Source organism: Ambystoma mexicanum, chromosome 3q, assembly GCF_040938575.1.
Source record: "Ambystoma mexicanum isolate Mex_15411 chromosome 3q, UKY_AmexF1_1, whole genome shotgun sequence".
Classification (NCBI taxonomy): Eukaryota; Metazoa; Chordata; class Amphibia; order Caudata; family Ambystomatidae; genus Ambystoma; species Ambystoma mexicanum.
Window position 1 is genome coordinate 273,570,006 of NC_090926.1, and position 25,553 is coordinate 273,595,558.

The 25,553-nt window shown below is 47.3% G+C and overlaps 1 protein-coding gene across 2 annotated transcripts in view; it reads left to right on the forward strand.

Annotated features, from left to right (window-relative positions):
* The window catches only part of RNF41 (ring finger protein 41), a 382,702-nt gene that overhangs the window by 108,441 nt on the left and 248,708 nt on the right, over positions 1-25,553 (forward strand). The window lies entirely within an intron of this gene.

Here is a 25,553-nt window from a genome sequence, read left to right on the forward strand (position 1 = left end):
AAAGACGAAACAAACCAAGGGACCAAACCTGGTTTGGCGCGCGGAGTAAATCTCAAGAAGGACCTTTCCAACAAAAAATGGTGAAAAAAGACCAGGGCCAGTTTGACAAAATGGGCACCCATGGGTGCTTTACCATTGCTGCAATTGCAGCCCACGGGAAGAATACACAATGGTAGTAAAAAGTAAACCATTGCCTGCAGCCATTAATGGTAGAAAGGGTAATATGAAAATGTTACATGAGCAGCTAGACAAAGGGGATACTAGCACCCTATTGTAAGATGGTGTGCGCTGGGTCTAGAAAGTTACAAATGTAAGTAAAGTCAATTTCACTTTACTGCTCTTGGAAACAGTGGTTTATCCAAGAGAATGTATTTAAACCTTTGGGAAATCTGAAAGACTTCCCTGTGTCGCTGTCAGGCTTTCTCAAATCTGATGTCCCCGGAAGCTGCTGAACCCCCGCATTCCCCTTTGGATGCTAACCTCTTAACTGGTATCAAACAGTTCAGTTGAGAGCACCCCCAAGGGAAAGGGGGAAAATGGGACAAAATAATAAACTTCAGGTTTTGCTCAGCTTCTTTATCTGCCAACCTGTTGGTGAAAATAACAACAATTCACTTTAGTCACTAACCTTTGAATTCCTTGGCTCTGACTTCTCTTTATAAATGTAAGTAAATAAACACGCCACCATACCTGATTATCCTCTGTGAATAACGTAGAGGACGTGTATGAATTCTACTGAAGAAAACATAAAAATAGAGTCTTAGATGCTCTTACTAATTTCTTCAATTCGGTTTTGCAAAAAACTGCTAATCTCTCTCAGTTTAAGGAGTTTGTCTTCAAGCAGTTCAACTGTCTTTTGCCCAAACAACCCGCTGGAAATATTATACATGTAGTTTGTATTTGTGTCTAGCTTCAACACAAATTCCAAAAATGACACTCTAACTATTCAATTTAAAATTGTTTGTTTTCTGAATGTGTAAAAGTGTTCATTAATTGGATCTTTTGCTTGCAAAGAAGATCGCTCGTAAAAGAAGCGTTCCTTTTACCAGAATATGTGCATGCGTGAAGATATTGTTTACTCCTTCTAAAATGGAAGCGCACATGAACAAGGAATTGAGTTCAAAAATGAAACTGGCTTGGGCGCATGCGTAAAGGAATAGTCTTCCACTCTTCTTAATATGAATTGCTCAAACAGGAAAGGAGAAATTCCTCAGTTCCGGAGACTAATCCTTGAAGAGGCAGCCCAGTGAAGATCACGCGCCAGGTTAGAATGTTAGTAAATTAAACATAACGCCTCGGAGTCGCGTGGCTACCACACTGTCACTTGCGCAGACAGTGTAAGATTTCTAACGCTAGTCCGACGCTAAGAAAAGCACTGTTACCGACAAAAGGTACAGTACTCAAACTTCTATGCGGCCGAAAAAACACACAACGCTAAAATGAATAACAGACCTCCACACTCCAATTTGCCAGGTGCAAAAAAAAATGTGACGCAGTTCAATTAATTTAAATACAGTTCTAGAAGTTCAAAAATAAATTCTTGAAAGAACAAAAAAGAACTACTATATAAACAAAAACTAAGAAAAACAGGAACAAGTTAATTAATAGTTTTGATATTTAACTCCTGCTTGATAATCATAAAATTCCATAAAAGATAATGAAATCACTTAGCTTGCTTCTTTCTTTCACCGGAACGTTTTCTAAGTTTCTTTTTAAATCTCCAACACTTTCCTGGTCCAAATAACTAATATTAGGCACAAGGGCCTAACTAAAGTTTTCTAAAACTTAAGAGCTTCAAACATAAGACCTTCCAGCTGGGCTTCTGACAATGAAAGGCGGTTTAGAATGTTCCAACAATGCCTTTCTTTTACTTCTGGCCAATCACTGATCCTTTTGGAATTCTCCATTTTGACTTGGGAAGCTCTCCACACTCTGCACAGAAAGTTAAGGCCCAAACCATACTTTATATTAATCAAATCCTCATTTCACCTCATTCATCCAAATCCCACGAAACCTGACAGTCGCTGCACTGAAGGTGCTGTGTGACACAATGTGATAGATGATGCCTATGGAGTTTGTCAGACTCCACAACCAAAAGAAACAGAGTTCAAAATCACATTAAAATAAATGACAGAGAGTGGGGGGGGGGGGGGAAGGGTCTCGCTCTCCAGGTTAAAAAAAAATCAGGTCCTCAAAATCCAGCAAAGTTTCTGGGAGAATTGGCACATTTCTGAGAATTCTCCCTAACAAAAGTGTATCCCTTCTGACATTCCAAAGTTGCGCATGTGTGATGACATTAGAAGCACTGCCGCTGTGAAGCGGTACGTTCACTTCTGAACAAGGAAAAACACCAGAGACTGATTTTAAACAACTTTTTTTCTGAGGGAAGTCGACATTATTTAAAAAGGTCATCTTTTCCTGTCGACAAACAAGTGAAAAAATTGAAAATGTCTTCCTCTTGGAGTTGGAGCATAGCTTTCTGATGTAGCAGTATTTCAGGGAAATCTTCTCCTTGCCAAAAGAATGTGAAAAAAGGCTTAAGGAGCTTATCATGCCTTCCAGCTATCCAGCAGGGCTTAACAGGTGCTCAGCTAGTTGGAGAGTGAAACCAGTGTCCTCTTTTTATTGTATCCACTTCCCCTTTCCCTCTGAGGTGTTGAGGCATCTGCTGTCTACATTCAGTAGTTGACTAAACACTTTGGAGGGTCTGTGGGGGAGCAGCAGCTCATCCGGATGAGTTATCGGGACTGGACACCGGTATACGGTGGGCCCTCTCCACCACAAACCGGGAGGAAATCTCTGATCCTCCAAAGATCTCCTTACAGTTTCAACAAATTCCTCCATCTTGATTTGCCCACCAAGCGAATATTGTTCCTGCAGGCCCTTCCTTCCAAGTCCCATTTTTGGGGGTCACAGATTGGCTCTGTACCTCGAGGGAGGACACCCTAACTAAGTGAAGCCAATACACTTAGACAAGGTGGAACTACGAGATTAATGTGCTTATTAAGCTGGTGCTGTAACAGGCCGACCTTGTAGAGTGAGTCCAATGGTCCAGCCCTCCAATACCCTCCTTGAGATCCAATAGTATTCCCGTATGTCCAATTCTAGCGATGTAATTTTTATATTGCACCACTAGCCCGCAGGCCTCAGGGCGCTCACAAAAACATAGTGGCAAGCGTTGAGATAGTGTCTCAGTAGCAACAAGGACTGGAGTTACTAAAATGTCCCTCCGTCAAACATTGTTTTCAACTTTTCAGTAATGGAGACACAGCTCCTAAGATCAAGAGGGAGAGAATTCCAGGTAGTTGGTGTCCATGGCACTGAAACTGGCACTGCCAATCTTTCCTGAGGACCTCGCGCGGCTGGAACATAGAGTTATTTGAGTGGAGGGTCCTCCTTACAGGTGCTCTTTTTATCCTGGATGATAGGTAAAGGGTGCTTCACCCAAGAGGCACTTGTACACCAAAACAGCGCCCTTAAATATGATTTGTTGCTCAACTGGAAGCCAATGTAACTTCCTCCTAGAAATAGAAATCTTGAAGCGCCGGCCCAGTCCATAGACTGCTCGGACAGCTCCATTCTGTGCCACTTGGAGCCTTTTTTATGTTGGCCTTGGAGGTACCCATCAAGAGGTTATTACAGTAGTCCAGCTTTGTGTTAATGATTGCAGCAGCAATCAAGGCTCTGTTGGCCTCTGATGGGTATGGACGAATTTGCCAGAGTAAGTTTGTATAATGGGAGCAAGATGATTTCGGGTAGGAAATATGCTTCTTACATGACAAGCGGGAATCGAAAGAGTCCTAAAGTTTTGACATTTCCGGACACTGCTATGATAGTAACATTCACCATGAAGCACTTGTACTGACAGTCAAGCTTTTTGTTGGGTGCCTACAACAAGCAACTCTGTCTTTGATTCATTTAAGGCCCGGGAGTTTACTGCCGTCCATGTTCGTATGGCTACAAAGATTCTGACTCTATTCACATCATCACTATACACCCCACTCTGCTCAAACTATCTGGGTGTTGTCAGCATAGTTTGCAAACCAAACACCCAGAGCAACAAGCCGATCACGCAGGGGCTTTGAGAATGCATTAAAAAGCAGTAGGTGTAGACACAAGCCCTCTGTTACACCACATATCGGAGTATTCTTGATGAAAAACCATTTCCTTTGACCACTGTAGCCATCCTTGGTTCCAAGAATGACATGAACCAATTAGCAGCTTGAGGCGTATATTTCACAACCTCAATCGGTTTACCAGCAAAGCATGGTCAATAAGATCAAATGCTGAAGAGCGGTCTAACAATAGGAGCAGAGCTGCATTACTTTCTTCAATAACATCTGCAATATTTGACTGTAAATCGGAGAGCGCTCACAGTCCCATGATTCGGGTGAAAGCCTGATTGTTTAGCAGCCAAGATGTCATTGCGCTCCACAAGGTTTTGATATTGTGTGTAAGCAATCTTATCCATCTTTAATATGGAACATTAGTGATGGTCCTATAATTTCCATGGGCGGGATGATCAAGGTTATCCTTGATCAGAGGGGTTATCCAGTCCTCTTTAATGTTTCCAGGAACATGCACCTCATGGAAAGAGCAATTCATGAATTGAATGATCCATGGGGTGGTGTCTCTGCAAAATCCTTTAATAGTGTAGCTGAAAAAATATCCCCTTTACACAGTGGGTTTCATACTGTGTATAATCTCCATCACCTCCTTCTGTCACTTCTTTAAACGAAAAGGAAATGAGAATTCCAATATCTGTGGTAGTGGGTGGGATCAAGGGTATATTGACATTGTGAAGTAGGTGAACCTGGTCTCTAATAGCCTGCTGATGTTTCGCAGTTTTCTTTTAGAAACTATTGTGGATAGCCTGACACCAGTCATTGTCTTCAAGCAAAGTAGTCTTGAACCATCGTCCTTTTTAACCCCTGCAGTACAATAAAAAGTTCCTTAGGTTTCTTTGTGCCTGCTCCACCCTCAGGTTTAATTTAAATTCTTTGCTTTAGCTCTAAACACTTCCTGTTCAAAAGATCTTGCTGCCTGCTTATGGTCTACGGCCAATTCTTTTGTGGATGTTTCCTCCAGCAGCACTCTGCCTTATGTTTAACCCTTCTAGCTTGTAGGACCTCTGCTGTGAACCACTCATTGTGGCTAGTTTTATTCGATTTTTACAGGTTTTAGTGGGGTTGGGGAATCAAAAACCTGATTTGTTAGTTCTAAAGGAGGCAAGGAGGACATCAAGCGGCAGATAGTCTTCCAAGGAGGGTAACAGAGGTAATACTTGAGCGCTAAAAGCCTCACTTGACACATTCCAGTAAAGGATGTATGGTCTAGTCACATTTAAAGGTTTGTCCAAAATAAGAGGCAGAGAAATTTCAAAAGTGGTCTGACCACACACATTCTTTCACAGAAGTTATCGTCTTCTGTTTTTTTTTTTGTTCAAAGCCAGTCCAGAATATTCTCCCCAATTTGAGTTTGGGAAGAAATGTGTTGGGGGGGGGGGGAAAAACCAATAGATTTCGAGGTTGGCCTCATAGACGGGCCCTCTTGATCCCAAGGATTATTTGCCCAGATATTAAAATCCCCTAGAATAATAAAGGCAGTAGTATCTTTAGACACACCACCAATAAGAGCTAAAAGTTGCTCTTCAAAAAGCGGCGTTGGTCTAGGTGGACGATACAGTAATAAAATACTAAGAGTTGGTAGGATTCATATTTTGTTTTGTCAGCATTGTTTCACATTGATCTAGTTCTGAATAGTGGAGGTGTAAAAGCTCAACTCTTGCTTAAAAAGAACAGCAACTACACCCCCCCCCCACACTTCCCTCCTCACAATCAATGTGGAGACAAGCGTATCCTGTTGGGGTAGCCAACACTATGGCGTGGTGTGATGTCTCATGCATACACGTCTCAGTAAGCAGTAGGATTTCGAGGTTCTGCTCTGAAATTAAATCTGATATTTCAGTAGCATGTTTCACTAGTCAAAAAGTGTTAAATAGACAGCATTTCAATACATTGCATGAAGTTTCCGCAGTTGGGTTGGAGCTAATGTGACTAATATGATCAGTAGAGCAGTGTACTGGAGACCGGCTGCCCGATTGGATTGCAACAGTTTCACCTAGTAAATTGGTTTGAGCTGGGCTGCAGCCAAGAATCAGTCTATTGAACTCCTTGACTTGATTTCCAGTTGTCTGTGTTGGTCCATCTACTCCAAAGCTGTCCTCAGCCAAGGCACTGAGACGTGCCTTACGATTTCTCTGAATAGCAGCAACTAGACCTAATTTATTGTCCATAAGTAGCTGTATAGCAAGGGGTAGCTAAAATATAGTGCAAGAGAGATGAAATAACCACTTGGCAGTAACGGGTAGCACTCACCTTCCATGAAAAGCCACAAACTGGCTAAGACTGGCCAGCGCTGACGCGCCTGATGTGTCCTGAAGAGAATGCGTGGAACTACAGTTTGAGAACTGTAGTAATCTAAAACTAATCTACACGCCTAAAAGTGCGAGAGCAGTAAGATTACCATAGAATGAGAGCTTTTTAATTGGACATTTAGGACACAATTCAAAGGTTGTCTACACAAGTTCAGCGAGCCGCTAAAAATCAAACTTCAAAGCTACACAATTCGAAAATAAGAGTTCAAAAACTGTCTCTCAATATATTCTGCAGCAATTATAAAGAAATCTAGCATCTGGGTGGCTCTGCCCCCATTGCCTCGATCAATTCCCGCATATGCACCCTTTATTGTGGCATGGCTGTCCTGGAGGCCCCCCTCAAAGTAAGCCTCACTGCAGGCCCCCAACAGCTAGTGACGTGTGTCGAGTCAGTAACCCAGCCTCAGAGGGTCAACGGTTTCCCACAGGACACCCCATTGTTCAGGGTCAATGAAGTAAATCCGGGCCATAGCCACCACAGAGGCACCACCCAGAGCTCCTGCTGTACAATAATCAGCCAAGGTAGACATGGGACTTGATCAGCGGAAACGAAACGTAAGTCTTTGGGAATCTGATGTGGTGTAGTTGTGGGGAATAGAGTGAGTGGTGGAACGAATTTCTCCATGCCCCTCCCACCTCTCCCCCCCCCCCCCCCCCCAACCCCCCACGGGAAAGCAGGTAATTCAGCGTAGCACAACTCCTCCTGTTTCGGTGCCTTCCAGTGCCCTTAGGAGAAATGTGTCTGACGGTGCCTGGTCCTAGCAAGATGTCCAGGAGGATAGGTGGTCCTGCAGGGTTATTAGTCTTTGATGTGACCCAGATCAAGCAGGCTTAGTTTTGGGTGATCTGAGCTGACAGTGTATGAGTTGTAGCAGAGCTGCTCCAATAAACTGGATATTTTGGAAAACCCACTATCGAGGGACTGTGGTTGCACAGGCCGCTGGTACCTCACACTTGTTGAATCATGGCCTCCAGCTCCTCCAGAGCCTTGGCAGTGTACTTCAGGGTCAGACAGTACCCCAGGCTGCACTTGACTGCGTCATTTGCCGGTGCATGGTCCTAATCCGGAGCCTTCCACGCAATCCCTGCGCTCATCTGTACTCCCCAGCGCTCGCTGATGTCCAGAGGAGGGGGAGGGAAGCAGGGGAGGCCTGTGGCTGGACCACCGCCTCATCTGGTGTTCCCTGATGTTCAGCTCTGCTGTCTGGGCTATCCGATGGCCTCAGCTGAGATTCCTGGCACCAGGAGCGGTCTCCAAACTGCCTCCGCCCCCGGGCTCCACAGTGCTGCGCTGCAGCGCCTCCCCGCTACTGTGGGGCCTTTTGACTGCTTTGGAGCCAACTGCTCACCCAACTCAGGGGTGGTGTCACTCCAGTGGGGGAGGCCAGTTACAGAGCCTGTAGCAGCCCACGAACTCTGCTTTCTGGCTGCTCCGTGGCCGTGCTGGGGGGAGGGGAGCTGTGTAAGGTTCCTCAGCTGCAGAGAACCGCACAATTTTGTGGGGGTGCACACCGCTCTCACCAGCTAGATGAGTCGGACTACCTCGATGCGGCTGTTCTTGGGATTAATCAGATCCCTTGCTCAGGGCTAAACGGGAGTCGGCATCTCGGTTAGGCTCTCTAGCACCACCCATCCTAATTTTAATAATGCACACACATATAGACCACAACTGGGTGCAGAGGCGAGGACGGCAAGAGTCTGGTATGATTAACGCTTCAGCCGAGAGTGGTCTAGTCGTTTTTGGGACAATCATGATGGCGGGAACTTTAAAGGTGGAATCGGTACCAAAATGGAGGAAGAAGCAGCAGCTGGGAATGCAATTCCAAATCAACGGTATGGCCGACAAGAGCGCTTGACTCATGCAGAGATGCAGAGTTTGTGCAGCAGGAAGCGAAACTGAGGAATCCTGCAGACTGTTAGCAAACTTGAGAGGGAGACTGGCGTGATTCGCAAGAATCCTGACCTGCAGGTTGGCGCATCGTCAGAGCTGCTGGGAGAAAAAGCAAGGCACTGCATGGGAAGGCCCAAACCTGTGGGGCAGAGACCCTTGCAGCGCCGTAAGCTCTGACCGGTGAGTGTGCAATGAAGGGAACCACCAGGCTGGCAGGCGAATATGCAAACCAGGCAATGACCATTGTTTTGAATAACAAACTAAATGACGGGCATTAAAAGTGAATATCGAACAGAGTGCACATTTTGAGCACTCGTGAATATGGAGTGGAGTGAAAGAGTTGGTGAATTTGACACATAACCCGAACTGTAGGATATGAGGCACAAGTATTGGCCAAGTCAAGGGAATACCAAGAAGGGAAATGGCATAATAAATCAAGTATTGGCCAAAGCAAATATTTTTCAAGGAATTGCATTATATGAGAGAACGAGTATTGGCAAACGGCAAAAAGGGAAGCCTGCATTGGCAAGAGCCAGAGAAATACAAGAAGGTATAACGAGTGCATGGTGGCCAACCAAGCCACGGTACAGTGTCAGGAGTGCGACAGGTTATGGAATCAAGCCTCACTGTTAAATGGAAGCAGTGTTTATATTATTGATGGAAAGCAACCAAGCAAAAGGGGTATTGGTTGAGTGACCTGTAATGGGCAGACCGTGTGGTCTGACAACTGACTAGACCAGGTGCACCCCCTTTATTGTGAAGCCACCGATATCCATTAAGATGTTTTGTGTTTTACAACAGCCTCTTATGTGATTTTGAAGTTAAGAAATTGAACTGCTTATGTGAACTAGTGATATCAAGAGCTAGGAAGTGACCCAAGGAACTGTGGTTTTTGAAAATCTGGAAGATTTGAACTCATGTGGCAGGGGAACCCCTGTCGTCCTGGGGAAGCTGATTAGAAGCCAAAAGCTGGAAAAAGTTTTGAACTTTATTTTTAGCACTAATCATTTTGATGCCGACATCCCTACACATGAAATACAGTTAGCTGTGAGGGCAAGTATAGGTTTTGACACAGGATATTTGATTTGGACTTCCTGACAGACTATCTTTAGTTTTCTTTAGGTAGGGAAATCCCACCTTCGCATAAGGCAAGTTGGGCCTTACTCCATCCTGCCTTTTTAAGTTAATAAAATGTTTGTGAACCAAACTTAAATTTGTACTTCATGATGCCTTCACACATCTGACCGTTTCTGCACAGACTCTTGAGAAAACTACCTAATACTTGAGCAAGTGGGAGGAGGGCAACTGTTGTTGATCATAGTTGTAATGCTGGCAACATGAAGGGTTTAGGTCAAGGAGTCTGTAGGAGTCTTCGCTAACTTGCATAGGAGTTTGTTTTCTGGTCCCTGTTTTCATGTTTCCACTGTTTTCAGTAATCCCTTAATACTTGGAATTGCTCAAAGGGTGGTAGGTTGTGAGTAAAAACCTTGTAAAGTTTGCATATTAGCCTTAAAAGTTGTATCATCCATCAGATAATTGAGGATGCTGGCAGCAGGGCTCGCTGTACCACAAACGCTTCCTTCCTTGGAGCTAGTCATTGGAATCTGCGCACACCCCAAGATAAACTGCCTTTGAACAATATTTACGTGGCGATTGACCTTCCTGTGTATCGGTCCACTCAACTCGGAGGCCATGTGGGTGTTTCTAGGAGGCTCGGCAGCTCTCTACACACCCCTTTCATGTAAAGAGTTTCTCTGCGGGGTTCTTCCAGTGCTTGCCCGAACCAGTCACTGCTCTCCAGCCTTAGGGAGCAGTGTCTTTGACCCCGGTAGGAGTTTAGTTGAGAGCCAGAGACTCTCCCAAGATCCTCCTGTGCATTCACTTACCTGATCTTCCCTGGTGGACTACAAAGCCAATCTAGCTGAGGCAGGTAGATCCTAAGGGAACATGGGGCAGAAGCACATAGTATTAGAAGAGTCAACCTGAGATGGGTAAATGTTCTCTGGCGAACTAGATTAGATTAATCCAGAGACTCTAAGTGAAGGTACAATCAGAAGCACATAGTCCATTATAAACCTAAGATTAGCTTTTGTTTAAAAGAAAATGGCAATAAGCTGTAGATATTTGTTGTAATCGAACACTAGAGAGTTGGAAGGCTCCAGATATAGTCTGGGAGGCAGGGCACAGAAGTCCAAGAAGAATATTCATAGTAGAAGTACCAGCCAAATGTTTGAGACTTCAGCAAGAGTCGTCGAACTTGAGCAATATAGTGTTAAATAAGTAACTCCTGACATTTGAGCTTCTTTTTGTGACCGAAACACTTCCTATTTGGTTACAACTTCCCACTTTGCCAGGGTCCAGTCCTAAATGGTCTTATCCGCAGGAGCTTCTTAACCCCCACAGACCCCTTAAGGTGTCTGATCAACAACTGGAAACTTACACCGTTGAAGTCCAAACATCCCAAAGTGGAAGTGGAGAAAATAATAAACCTTCCCTTCATGCAAAATGGATATCTGCAGAAAATGTGGAAATAAACAATGTTACATTTGTTCATATACTCTTATTCCCCCTTCAAAACTCCTCCCTCTTCCTAAAATGAAAGCTGTACCGGTTTTCCTCCTTAAAGAGCTGGGAGGAATATATTCCCAATAGGGTGCTGCTGTTCTCTTTAATTGCTGACCTGTCCCACCTAAATGTAGTCGAATCTTACTGAGATTAGACCTTGAGTTTTTTGAGTTCAGAATGAATGTTACTTTCCTTCCTGGGTATTTCTTTTCAGAAGTTAGTTAACCATTTTGTCTCTCCTGGTTGTGGTTAACAATAACTTTCAGCTAGTCTCTTATCACTGGTAATATTTTTCTACTCTTGTAGAAACTGAACAAAGAAAGCAGACACTCCATAATCGCGCATGCGCAATTCATGAAACACTACACTGCTACAGGCTTCGTTTGAAGTAGCAATGGAAGGAATGCTTGTCTCGATAAGGCGTGATACTGCGCAACTGTTTGACTTTTGTTTAACGCGAGGAGCATGCATGCCCAATAAAGCCAGAATTTTACTAAAAAGGAAATTGCCTCAAAATTCTGCCAGCGTAACTATCACTTGATTAATGAAGTATTCCGGCTTTACATTAACACTGGTTACTTAATTCCATCATGCGTTTTATCTTCAGAACGTTGGCACACAGGCGCACACAGTCAATTGCTTGTGACCTAAAAAGAAACGGAGTGGAAGCGCTCCTTTGCGGTTTTGAAGAGTTACTTGAAATAAACTAAATACATGTGAATCGAGTTATCAATACTAAAGTTACTTCTAAAATGATGTTCCAAATACTAGCTGTGATTGCCCAAAGAAATGCTGTCTCCCACCAGTATATCGGGTTTTCTTGTCCCAAGCTGTGCTGAACCTGGATATCTTCTGCAAAGTTTCTGAATTAGGCCTAATGTGGAGCTTTACCTACACAGGACCTTCCGGTTTTGTATTCATCGGGGATCTGTGCAAGGAGGTGAGATGATTCTTGAGACAGGTAATTGGATGCTTGCTTCCTTCGGGACACCTGATCTTGTTGCTCTTATTCAGACAGTATGCGAAAGATGGGGGGGGGGGGGGTTGATTCTTCGGTTGGCCGTGATACCAGTTGCTGTCCGGTTGGCATCATTTCCCCCCTCAACATGCTCTTGTGGTATTTCCAGCAGCGCGGAATGCAGCGTTGCCAGAGCACAGTAGCCCCTCCAAGATGGTGGGAGGTGCAAGTATGCCTGTTTGCGGCATACCCAGTAGTAGTCATTATTTCTGCAGTGCCTTTTTGTAGATCAGGAAAGATTAGTGTTTTTTTGCAGCGTGTGTTAAAACCCATCAACACTTTTCCTTCTCCATAGAAACAAAGTTTGTAATTCTCTTCGTGCTGGACCTTGTTCGGTTTTTCAAGAGCGGTGACCCATGTGAGATCTGTGATATGCTCAGTCCATGTTTGCGAACACGTGCTTTCCACCCATTCTAGTCTTTCATCCGACAGGTGCGCAGCTCTTCAGCTTTGCACATGAACGTTGAGTCTCGCCATTTATTTTATGCAAATGTTGTTCCCTCTATTGCCAGGAACGGTTCTTTGAAACATTTTGCACCTTGTGATCCCTTTTTGCAAATCTTCTCACCTGGCAGAAGAAGCTTAATTTTTTTTTTAGCCTTTCTTTATTGGCATTTTACTCAACAATACAATCTACAGAACTCCCCCCCCCCCCCCCCCCCTCCCCACCACACCCACCCTTCTTAGCCCACCTCCCCAGGTGCATTCACAAAGGCATGGAATCATTCCACAACACATCATTCCAGATACAAAAAACAAGGAAGGGAAGAGATGACAACTGACAATAGACACACCTTATCAATCGGCAGTTCGAGTCCAACACATTGTGAGTGACAAGCCCAACACCCCCTCAACTGGCACCTTCAGGAGCGCCCATTCGCACCACATCTTCCGCTTAGTCTCAAATCCGAACCGCAGTTCTCCTCACCGTGGTTCTGAAGTGGAACACCGGTTAATAAGCGAGCTACTTCTTACGGGATACGTCAAGGCAGACATTCCTATGACGAAAGGGGCCCGGAGCCCCCCTCCACTTGGCTTCTTGAGAAGATAAAACATATAAGCATCCCACATCTGCCTATCACCCCAGCACTTCCCTTTCATTGTGCCCCATCTTGTTTATCATGACAATACAAAACATCTTCAGTCCATTGGGCGATTGTCGGGCCCCGTTTCCTACCCCACCCATGGCCACTCTGCGTTTAGCCAGGATCAGAAGGCGGCCCGTCAACTTCCTGGTGTCCTTAGGTATTTGTTTGGTATACCCGAATAGAGCAAGAATGGGGGTCAGGCGCAAGTTGCTGCCCCACAATGTCACCAATTACCACAAACGCCTGCGCCCAGAAGTGCTCCAACTCCACACATTCCCAAGCCACATGCAGAAATCCCGCCTCTTCACGCCCACATCTGATACAGGCCCCCGACCTATGGGGAAAGTAATCTTTCAGCGGAACCGGGGTATAATAATATTGATGCAAAAACTTAAGTGAATCAGCTTGAAATTGGTGTTAACAGCCCCCTTCCTCGTCATTTCACAATAGTGCCACGTGGCGGCTGGTATTTCCCTACCCAATGTCCTCTCCCACAATTCCCGGGACGAAGTTGCGGCACCAAGTCTACCTCTCAGGGCCATTGCATATAATTCCGTTAAGACTCGCTGCCCATACCTCCCCCTATCATTTTATCAAGCATTGCAGCCACTTGGGGTGATTCGGGAAAGGATGGAAACACCCGCTGTAATGCTACCCGCAGCCTATAATACAAGAACATGTCTAATCCCGAGAGTGCCCCCTTCTCGTGCAATTGAAATAAACCTTCCACTCGAGAACAGATCGCCAAATTTAGTGACACCCAGCCTCTCTACCATCGCCACATACCCTACCTCACTAGACAGATGAACACCAGGGATGAATATAGTCGGGAATTTCGGCGAATAAAGAATGCCACCTACGGGCGCATGTTCCAAGAGAGACCAGGCCCTACATGTCAACTCCACTAAATTCCGAGGTGTCCGCGAGCGGCTTGGAGTGGTCAGAATAACTGACCTCAAACGCTGGCGATGCAATGGACCTCTCTATCTCGACATGCCAACATTCTGCCGCCATCCCATACCAATACCGGAGAAAACTAGCCTGAGCTACTATGTAGTATAGTTCCAAATCTGGCAATGCGAGACCCCCCTTTCGAACCGGCGCAATTAGTTTATCCCATGAGACACGAGCGAGCGAAGGTCCCGAAAATATTTTTGGGGTACTTTTTTTTTTTTATAGGCTCATTAAGAAACGCATACAGAAGCTTGGGCAGAATGGTCCTCCTAATTACAGAGATCCTATCATATAGGTTGAGTGGGAGGGAATCCCATCTCAACATCGCCAATCTGGCTGACTCGCGAGCGTCCCTGTAATTGCTACGAAACGCCACCTCCTCCTCCCGGGACACTGTGAGCCCCAGATAGCGCGTGCTGGTTAATTCCCACAGGAATCCCCAAGAATCCTGAAATTGACACACCCCTCCCGTCAATGGGAATATAACTGACTTACTGGTATTTACCTTCAGCCCCGAATGCTCGCTGAACATCTACCATAATTGGGTCCAAATTGACCTCCGGATGACGAACAAAGAGGACCATGTCGTCCGCATACGAGATCACCACTTTGTGAGTATACAATTTGGACCCCCCAGTGTAAATGTAGCTCCCTCACCCTCTCAGCCCAAGGCTCTATTGCTAGGGAAAATAGTAGAGGGGACAGTGGATAACCCTGGAATGTCCCCCGTTCAAGTGTTATTAACCCGGTGGACTGCCCATTCACCCTCACCTTGGCCACCGGCCTTGTATACAATAGTTCCACCAAGGAGATAACGAATCTACCCATACCGTGAATAAGAACGGCCATTCAATAGATTCAAATGCCTTAGTGGCATCCAACAAGACTGCCACAACTGGATCATCCCTTGGCAGTGCCGCCATCAAGCCAAACACCCTCCGCAGCCCAAACGAGGTCGACCGACCAGGAATGAATTCCGCCTGATCCGCCCTCACCATAATTGACATCAGCGGCGCAAGCCTTACCGCTAAGATTTTAGCCAAGACTTTATTATCAAGATTGATAAGCGATATCTGGCAATACGAAGAAATCCCCCCTGGCTTCAACAGCACAACCACTACCGCCTCCTTGAGAGAGTCTGGCAACTGACCCGTAGCAACTGCCTCCTGATATACTCTCAGCAGATATGGTGCTAGTTTGTCGGCAAAACATTTATAAAATTCGGCCGTAAAGCTGCCTGGACCCTTGGGACATCCCGCCCGGTAATGATTTAATGGCCTCAACCACCACCTCCTCTAACGTCAAGGGCCTATTCAACCACTCCCTTTGCTCCTCTGAACACCAATACAGCCCCACCTGATCAAGATAACCCTCTATCAACCTGCGCCAACTGAAACTGGGATGCATACAAGTGAGTGTGAAATTTCTGAAACTATGAACTATCCCCTCATCCTCAGTGATCCACCCCTACCCTGTTCTCTTGGCCACCCAACCGGGTGACTCTAGCAAGCGACCGCCCAGGGGCCTGACCCTCTCCATACTTCCGGGGGGATACCCTATCCCACATATTTCACCTCCCATTGGGCCAGAGCATGAAATACCTGTAATTTCCGCATAATGTCCCCCTGCTGAACTTTGGACGGGGCAAGGGCCCCCCCTGCAAGACACGCAGCGCCCCCTCCACCAGCCAGATCCCTCTGTATCTTCTTCATCCCCAATTCCTTAGCTATGCACTCTCCCCATATCACGCATTTGAATCCTTCCCGTAAGATGCCGGCCGAAGCCACTGACCCGTCATTAACCTCAAAATGTCCATCTATAGCCCTCGCCAATTCCTCCCTAAAGATCACATCCAGGAGCTCATCACTCTTAAATCGCCAAGGGGGTCTCTCCGCCCTCTGACCCCCCCCCATGCGGAGTGACCGAAAGAACGGGGATATGCTCTGAGAGTGCGGACCATGTTATCCACCCCCACAGACTGGCCCATGACCGCATGAGATACCAAAAAATTATCTAACCGGCCAGCTGAGCCATGTGGTGTAGAGTAGTGCGGAAACTGGCTCACCCCTGGCTGTCTCACCCTCCAGATGTCCTCAATACCCCACACCGTGAGCATGCCCCGGATTCTCTGAGCCCTTGCTTCTCAATCGTGCTGCTCTGCCCACGCGGTCCTGTAGCGGGTCTAAAACAGAGTTAAAATCTCCTGCCCATATAATTTCCCCGTCCGGGAGCTCCCTCAACTGCCTCTCCACCCATTCTGAGTCCGTGGTATCCAAATTGGGGCCATAATAGCAAATCGGCGTATAGAGCTTCCCTTGAATAACCCCCTTGCACCACCAGGGCCCTACCCTCCTGATCCTTCGCAACTTTCGTCAATCGGAATCCCACTGAGCCATGCACCAAAATAGACACCCCTGGAGTAGGAAGAATAGAAGTACCTATGGCACCCCCAGCTTTTGCCGAATTTAGATTCAGTAGTCGCTGTCAAGTGGGTCTCCTGGAGGATGTCGCCTTAGGTATTGCAGCACCTTCCGAGCTTTAGGCTGGCCGTTAAGGCCCTAACGTTCCACGTCATAAGATTCAACATTACCATTAAAGAATATCGTGATGTATACTAACCCGTCACCTCTTACCCTCCTGCACATCCACACCTTCTGCACCGTTACACCCCACCCCCTCCCCCACAACCCCTTCCCTCTACCCGCAACACCACAACTTGTCGGTGACTTCCCACCCCTGCTACCTCACATTCTTGCATGTCCCCAACAAAACCCCCCTCCCACCCCTGCTGGATACCCCATCCTTCCAACGCTCCCACCATCCTTAGCATGTAAACAGCTGGCTTTCGCTCAAGGGGCGGCTACGAGCCTGACCCTACCATGCACCATGCAGGAGCACCATCTCCCCACAGATGTATGTTCAAATTATACAGTGACATCACGCCGCCTATGCTACACCCATGCGTAGACATCCTCAATAATTATTTCTTAACCTGGGGGAATTTGGCAACATATCAAGGAAAGAGGCAGCCTCATTCGGGGTTTGGAAAAAACAGTGACTTGCCTTCATACACAATCCGCAGCTTAGCCGCATATAACATAGCTTACTTTGTCCCTGTCCCGTAACCTCCTCTTAAACTCCAGGAACGTTTTCCTAGCCGCTTGCACTTTATCCGAGAAGACCGGGAAGAACCTGATCACATCGCCTTTGTAGGATACCGTTCACTTCTCTCTAGCCTTCTGAGTGCCGTATCCCGATCCCGATAGTTCAATAGCCGGGCAATCAGTGGACGTGGAGGGGCGCCCGGGGATTGGTATCCTTCCTCTCGGGATTCAATGCGCTCTCTCCACAACACACAACGGGGAGAAGCTGTCGGACCCCAGTGCTTCTTGCAGAATTTCCTCCACCTGTATGTTCTCCACCAGGGCCTCCATGTTCTTTTGGCCCTCCGACTTAGGCAGCCCCACTATCCTAATGTTGTTCCTACGAGATCTTCCTGCTTCTCCTTAAGTTCCCGCAGGGCCTTCCTGACCGCGGATATCTCTCCCGAGACTGTTGCCACGTCTTCCACTCTGGATCGCCCCTCCGCCTCATCCATTCTCTCCCCATGCTTGTCCAAGCAGACCTGCATATGATCCACTTTGCAGGTCAATGTGTCAAGTTTGCCATCTAGAGATTGTATTCCGGACTGCAGCTGCATAAACATGGCCTTTATGTCCTGGAAAGCAGACGCGGGGTCCGGCTCGGACACTACCGAGTTATCCATTGTCTCATTATTTTTTGACTGGAGTGGCCATCTCAAAGTGCAGTTTCGACTGCTGGTTACCACCTTTGCCCGACTTGGACATGGCCCACGAGACAGATGGGTGAGCAGAGCTATCCACTAAATGGAATGTCCAGGCCGATGGCACCCCAGTAGTAACCACCTCTCTCCTCTCAGAGGACCAGGCCTAGCCCTGCTGCGAATCCCTGGTTCTGTTGCAACTGACAGAGGGGAAGAAGCTCACAAATCTGCAATGTCCTTACACTTGTAAAAGCAGGATTCCTATGATTCCAAATCAGCCCCACCAAAGGCCAGCTCCTTCAACCCATACAGCAAGCAACCAAATGTGTACCCTGGTTCCGGGGGTACCGTGCGTCCACTCCAGTAGCTGTCTCAGTGCACCCACAGTCCATATGAAGGACTGACACACCTTCCGTCAGCCGACCACCAGTATCTGCAGGTTGCAGCACCAGTTAACTCCTGCACCACACCAATTGCTGCATCAACAGCGCACTAATTGTGCCCGCTCAAAGGGCCACAGCAGGACCCGGAGCCCTCGCCAGCTCTCCTCTCACCATCCTTCGCTGAGGGCCGCCACCACCACCCCCCCCCTTGCCGGCACAGCCCCACACGGAGTGCCGCCACCACACACCAGCCGCCCCGCGGTGTTCAATGCAGTCCGGCAAGCCCCTCCAGGGAATGAACGGGTTCATCCAGCGCCAGCCGCCGAAGGCAGACAACCGCCACCTTGTTCTTGCCGCGGGACTCGTCCTAGTCCTCTGCTCCTCCGGCACACTCCGCAGCCCGGCGCTACTCCAGCCTCCCCCTGCTCACCGCAAGTCACTAGGCGCAGCGGTGCCTCTCGGCTCCACGGGCGGAGGGCACACACCTCCTCGGGGCAGCAGACAAACACCTCCTCGCACTGAAATGGCCCTCTTCTCCGACAATGGGATCAGGGCGCCCGTTACACAAGGTTCACAGTGGGATCACACCTCCCCCACTCCTTTCAGCGCAGCCCGTGGCTGCAGCTCCACCACACCGGCTTGGGGCAATTCTGGCACTGTTTCGGTCCAAAATAGTGTCCCCAGGTCCCCAATATAACCAGGCAGCTAGGCACCTAGCGTGATCATCGATTCCACCTCGGAGACAGCCGGATGGCAGACCGGATTTCTATGGTGCGGTAGAGCTTCATGGTCCGACGGCCATCTTTGTCGGGCTCTCTAGCGCCCCCACCTAGAAGCTTCATTCTTGCTGTGTGCCTGGAAGGTGCTCTTAATTCTACATAGTGTGAGATTGAGGCGTTGTGCTTCTACTAAAGGGGCTTCTTGGGGCACTAGGACCTTGGGCGTTCCAGACGCATGCGGTATCCAGGAACGCACATAGCAACTACCAGTTGTTTGTCTCCCTGAGGTATTTATATCCGAGTACCACTTGTTAGACTGCCCATGGTGACGGAGGTCCTCTACTTTGTCTAATCCCAATCCATGATGGGCATCATATTTGTACTGACATGTCTGGCTTTTCCTCCTATTACGCAAGAGATTGTTGTTTCCCTATTGATCTTTTACACAGTTCACCTGTTGTGCACAACGATTTCTGTACATTCATGGGTTTCAAATGGTACATTGAAAAATACCAGCATCTATGTTTACCTTAGTATCTGTATTCAACTGCCAGTATATCATAGTGGGGGGGGGGGAGACATAGTATTATCTGAGGGATGGTAGTGGGGAACATAGTACACACTTAATTAAGCCGTGAGGTAGATGTTAGGTTGTGAGGTAGCTTGCAGAACTGAAAACATGGAAGGGGGTGGCAACATGACATTTTCTACATTGGATACATTCTCAGTCTCATATTTGCAAATATTCTAGGCTCTGGGGTCACTTTCGTTACGATTTTGTGTAAAATCGTGATGTTCAAAAGCGTTATCCCATGTTTTACCCCCTCCTCCCCTTCTTTTATATGGGTCCCCCAGATAAGACGCAGACCAATATATTCTTAAAACAATCATTACTATTGAAAATACAATTGCAACAACATTAATACCACAGTCATAACTATACGCTCTAGTAGCGCTTATCCTATTCCTACTGCTATCTAACCTATCATTTCCGTTATTTAGCGGTGTGAGCTTCAACATTGTTGCACCTATAGAGAAAGGATAAAACGAGGCGAGCATTAAAGTTTTAGACTGGATTCGACGGGGTGAAAAGAGGAGTGTGAGATGGCAGAAAAGAAAGTGAGCGATAGGGAGACGTAGAGGTAGATGGAGAGCATTTCCTGTATACAATACATATTTTAGCACTTACTCTTGCTTGCGTTTCATATACCCGGCAATCCTTTCAATGTACTACAGCATTTCTCTAATCGTTATTCAGTGTTTATTATGCTACACTGTCGTGTGCTTATCTGACATCTGAGAGGTGGATCCAGTACCTTACTTCCTTTTAGGTTTACAACCGTGTGGGCAGGGGGATGGGGGGCGGGGGGGCGCGCTAACAATAGATCACCTCATAGGGTCCATGGAATCTTGGCGAGTTCCACGCACAAAACTCCGGACGTACACTAGCTCTCCGAGTATAAGTGGTTGTGCTGTGCTGTCGGATGCTGCTGTTTTTGTCTGTCTCCCAGTCTCTTGTAAAGGGAGGGGCAATTTGTTTGGCAATACATCGTACTGTGTGTGAGAGCTGGGTCAGGTATTCTTTGAATTCCTCTCTCGATACAGTTGCTGTTCTATGCGCATCAGATATTATTCTTGGGTGAGTAGCTGGAAAAGGGCCAAGGGCAGGCAATATACCAAATTCCTTTTTAGTGGCATCGTTTAGACAATCTACTGTTTGCTTGTGGGTGATAAATCTAGCACATTTTGTTCCAATCCTAGTAATGCTGTCACTTCTTTGAATAGGTTGTTGACAAAGTGTGTTCCATTGTCAGAGTGTATGACCTCGCACATACCCCATCGAGGGAACACTTATCTGACAAGGAACTTGGCGGCGCATTACGCGTCTGGGTGGGCACCGGGACCTGCCTCCACCCATCACAAGAAGGGACAAACCACTACAATCGGGTATCTTACTCCATTACATCTCTCTCTCCCATGTCTGCATAATCCATGTGCAGCTCACGGATGGGTCCTACAGGGCGGGACAACATTACTGTGTGTTCTGAGAGTCATTCCCAAGTTAAATACTTGACATGTCGTACATTCAATCACCATCTTGTTGAGGTACTCCTTCTTGGCGATGGGTTGCTATGTGCTGCTTTGAAGTGTGTGCCGGGAAATGCAATTGTTTGAATGCCACATACAATAGTTCTACGGGCTTAACAACTTTGAGATTCCTAGGCTGTTTCCCCCTTCTACAGATGCATATGACCTCACTGAAGAGGAGCAATACCTCCAGGAAGATGAGGAGTGTTTAGGTGGAGAGGAAGAACATGAGGAGGAGAGGTTTGAGGAAGACCCTTACACTAGCACAGGAGCTTTTGAGGAAGATACAGCTACCTCACAGCCCTGGCACTCCCCCATCAGTGCAGCCTTGGCAATCCCCATCAGTGCACTCAGACCCTGATGTCTTTCACCCTTCTCCTCCCAAGGACTCACCTATTGGCAACACCTCCCCCATAGATGACCAGCCCTCACTTAATGCACTATTGCGCAAGGCAGCAGCGCATTTTGAAATCGACACAGGGGAGACTCTTCCGGACATAGACTTTGTAGAAAAAGTTATTAAAGAAAAAGCCCCGGTCAGTCAGTCCATTCCGCTCCTGGCTTCTATAAAGAGAAGAATAACTCCTTCCCTTTCCAATCCGGCCTTAGTCAGAGGGGTCAACCCTCGGATAGAAAAGCTCTTCAGCCCTTCGTCTTCTGACCCTTTGTACATCAGGGGACATTCTATTCCGGACTCTCTGGTAGTTACTAACGCAAGGAAGAGAGCGGGGGTACCACTATCTACTAGTGAGGCACCACCTGACAAAGAGGGCAAGAAGCTCTATGCACTTGGGAAGAGAATCACAACCTCCGCCGCCTTCTGAACTAGGATTGCGAATAACAATTCCCTATTAGCTAGCTACGCAGATGCACAGTGGAGCAAGCTGAGCAGCGAAGCAGAGGACGCACCAGAACCCCTGCGTTCACGCCTGTTGGCTACTATATCAGAGGGAACTCTTGTAAACCAGGGCATCGTAAAGAACTCCCTGGATGCCGCAGAGACAGCTGGACGTTCCCTGGTTCAGGGAATACTTCTCAAACGCCATGTCTGGCTGCGCAATTCGGGATTTAAGCCAGAAACCCAGGCTTCCCTAATAAATAAGCCCATAGAGCAAACACATCTGTTTGGGAAAGCAGTTGATGAGGCCCTAGAACATGCGAAGAAGGAGTTTGATACCATCAAAACTCTTGACCAAATTTCTAGGCCACCTAACAGACGCAGCTATGGCAATAGACGCTCCTTTCGTGGCCAACGCCAGCAGCAAAGCCAACAACAATTTTACTCTACTACCAACTGGCCCTCTAACCAAAGCACCCAGTTCAGTCAAAGAGGCCAACGTCGTGGCAAAGGAAGAGGGCGCAGCTCCAGTCCAAAATGCCCCACGCCCAATACCAACAAATGACCCAAAGATTCGGGCCCCCTCCCATGCATCACCGGTCGGGGGCCGGCTAACATCGTTCCTTTCAGCATGGGAGGGAATAACGTCAGACCGCTGGGTATTATCCACCATAGCCCACGGATACTGCATCGAATTCAACGGTTCCCCAAAATACAGACCCCCACGGAACCGGCGCATGACACCGGAACACCTCACTATTCTTCTTCAAGAAGTAGAAGAGCTACTGAAAAAAGAAGCTATAGAGGCTGTCCCCCTATCGCAGGTAACATAAGGTATTTATTCAGTGTACTTCCTTGTACCCAAAAAGGATTTAACCATGCGCACTGTATTAGATCTGCGTCCAGCGAACAATTTTGTCAAACCCCAAAAGTTTCGTATGGTAACCTTGCAGGATGTAATCCCACTGTTATCACAGGGGGATTACATGACAACACTAGACATGAAAGATGCATACTTTCATATTTTAATGTTGCCAGCGCACAGAAAATACCTCAGGTTCAAGATAGGGAACAAACACTACCAGTTCAGAGTACTACCCTTCGGGATAGCATCTGCACCGCAGCGGCCCACCTGCGCAGATTATCCATCCCGGTTTACCCGTACCTCGACGACTGGCTCATAACAGGGGATTCTTACGAAACATGCTTCTCCAATACCCAAAAGACCGTAGACCTTTTGTCCCGACTGGGCTTCTCCGTCAACGAAAAGAAGTCCAGCTTAGACCCCAGCCAAATCAAACAATTCCTAGGGGCTCTAATTCGAACAAAGGACGGCCTTGTCTTCCCCTCCAACGAGAGGGTCCAAAACATGCTGTTTAAGATCCCCCATTATGTGGCAGGTCGAGAGGTGACGGTACGCAAAGCAATGCGTTTGCTAGGGATGATGGCGTCATGTATTTATTTGGTACCTCACGCGCGCCTGCGCCCAATGCAAGAGTGGCTCTACAGCCAGTGGTGTCAGGCCAGCGGACAATGGGACGACCTAGTGGTGGTCTCGCAGGCCTTGGTTCTCTCGCTACGGTGGTGGACAAAGGAAAACCTGTTATTAGGGAAAACTTTTGCCACACCCGCAGTGGAAGCCACTCTAACCACAGACGCATCCCTTACAGGATGGGGGGCTCACCTATCCCATCAGACTGCTCACGGAGTGTGGACTCCGAGCTTAGCTTCCAAACATATAAACCTGCTGGAACTATTAGCAGTGTTCAAAGCACTAAAAGCCTTTCAGGAACACTTACAAGGAAAGACAGTGATGGTCCTCACAGACAGCACCACAGCCATGTACTATCTCAACAAGCAAGGGGGCACTCACTCTCCAGGACTGTCCAAGCTGTCCCAGAATATATGGAAGTGGGCTCTCAAACACAACATGTTGCTACTATCACAACATGTACCAGGGGAACTCAATCTGCTAGCAGACAAACTCAGCAGAGACTTCCCCCTACCCAAAGAGTACGAATGGCAATTGCAAGAAGACATTGTCTTAAACGTCTTCATGCAATGGGGTTTCCCGGAAATAGACCTGTTCGCAACCCTGGAGAACTCACAATGCCAAAGTTACGCCTCCAGGTACCCCCAGAACCAGTCCAAGGGGAACGGTCTGTTGATTCAATGGTCAGGGAAATTTGTTTACGCCTTTCCCACGACTCCCCTCCTCAACAAGGTGGTGCACAAGATGCACCAAGAGCAGGTGACCATGATACTAGTGGCCCCAATGTGGGCCCGGCAGCCATGGTTCGCTCACTTGATGTAGATGTCCCTATCCCCCCGCCCCCCAGTGAAACTTCCCTGCCCATACAACATGCTGTCACAGGACAAGGGCAGGACACTGCATCCATGCCCTCAGACCATGAACTTAGCAGCCTGGCTCCTGAGATCATAGAATTTGGACATCTACAACTCCCGCAGAGATGTATGGACATCCTCAGGGAAGCCAGAAAACCTAATACTCGACACTGCTATTCTAGCAAGTGGAGAAGATGTGTCATCTGGTGTAGAGGTAAGAGCATCAACCCGGTTGACTGCTCTCCCACACATATTGTTCTGTACTTGACCCATTTATTGGATTCAGGTCTAGTGTTCAATTCCATTAAAGTCCACCTGGCGGCACTTTCTGCATACACCACTTCCCAACTTAAAGTGTTGTGGTGGAAGATACCAGTTATAAAGGCCTTCATGGAGGGGGGGTAAAGAGAATACACCCTCCGATGGCTAACCCAGCTCCCGGATGGGACTTAAATGTGGTACTTTCCAGACTCATGGGCTCGCCATTTGAACCCATGCACAAGGCAACTCTTAAGGACCTCACTCTTAAGACTGCTTTCCTAATAGCTATCACCTCCATTAGGAGAGTAAGTGAACTACAGGCTCTTCCTGTTCTAGACCCCTTCGTAACAGTTCACAAAGATAAGGTGGTTCTACGCACACACCGTAGGTTTGCACCGAAATTCATTTTGAAATTCCATGTAAACCAGTCAATAGAACTACCAACGTTCTTTCAAAACCCTTCCAACTTGGGAGAAAAAAGTCTGCATACACTGGGTGTACGCAGAGCTGTCATGTTCTACATGGAAAGAACCAGGCCACTGAGAAAGACTAATCAGTTCTTTGTCTCGGTGGCAGCAGGAAGAGAAGGAGATGCAGTCTCTAAATCCACTATATCTAGATGGATTGTTCAATGCATCACTCTCTGTTTCTCTCTTGCTAAGAGAGAACTACCCTTCAAGCCAAGAGCACATTCTACTCGAGGCACTGGGGCTTCCATAGCATTCATTGCAAATGTTCCCCTTGAGTCCATCTGCAAAGCGGCTACCTGGAGTTCTGTGCACACCTTTAAAAATCACTACTGTCTAGATGCACACTCTAGATCTGACTCCCAGGTGGGACAAGCAGTATTAATACATCTTTTCTTTACTGTTCCTTCTCATAACCCACCGCCAACTCCGGGTACTGCTCGCTAGTCTATGCACAGCATGTGATTCTAAGCAGATTAACAAACATCAGAAGACAATGCATTACTTACCGTAAAAGCATTTCTGAAGGTTGTATCTGCTTAGATTCACATGCGCCCACCCTTCCTCCCGCTCGGATGTAAGGAACATAGACATCTTTCTACATCTCTCTTTTCTGTACTCACTCACGTAAAGAAGGCTCCCTCAGGGCAGAAAAAATACAGAGGGACCTCGACGCGTGAGGGATTGTGGGTACAACACACGTCACTATAGGGAT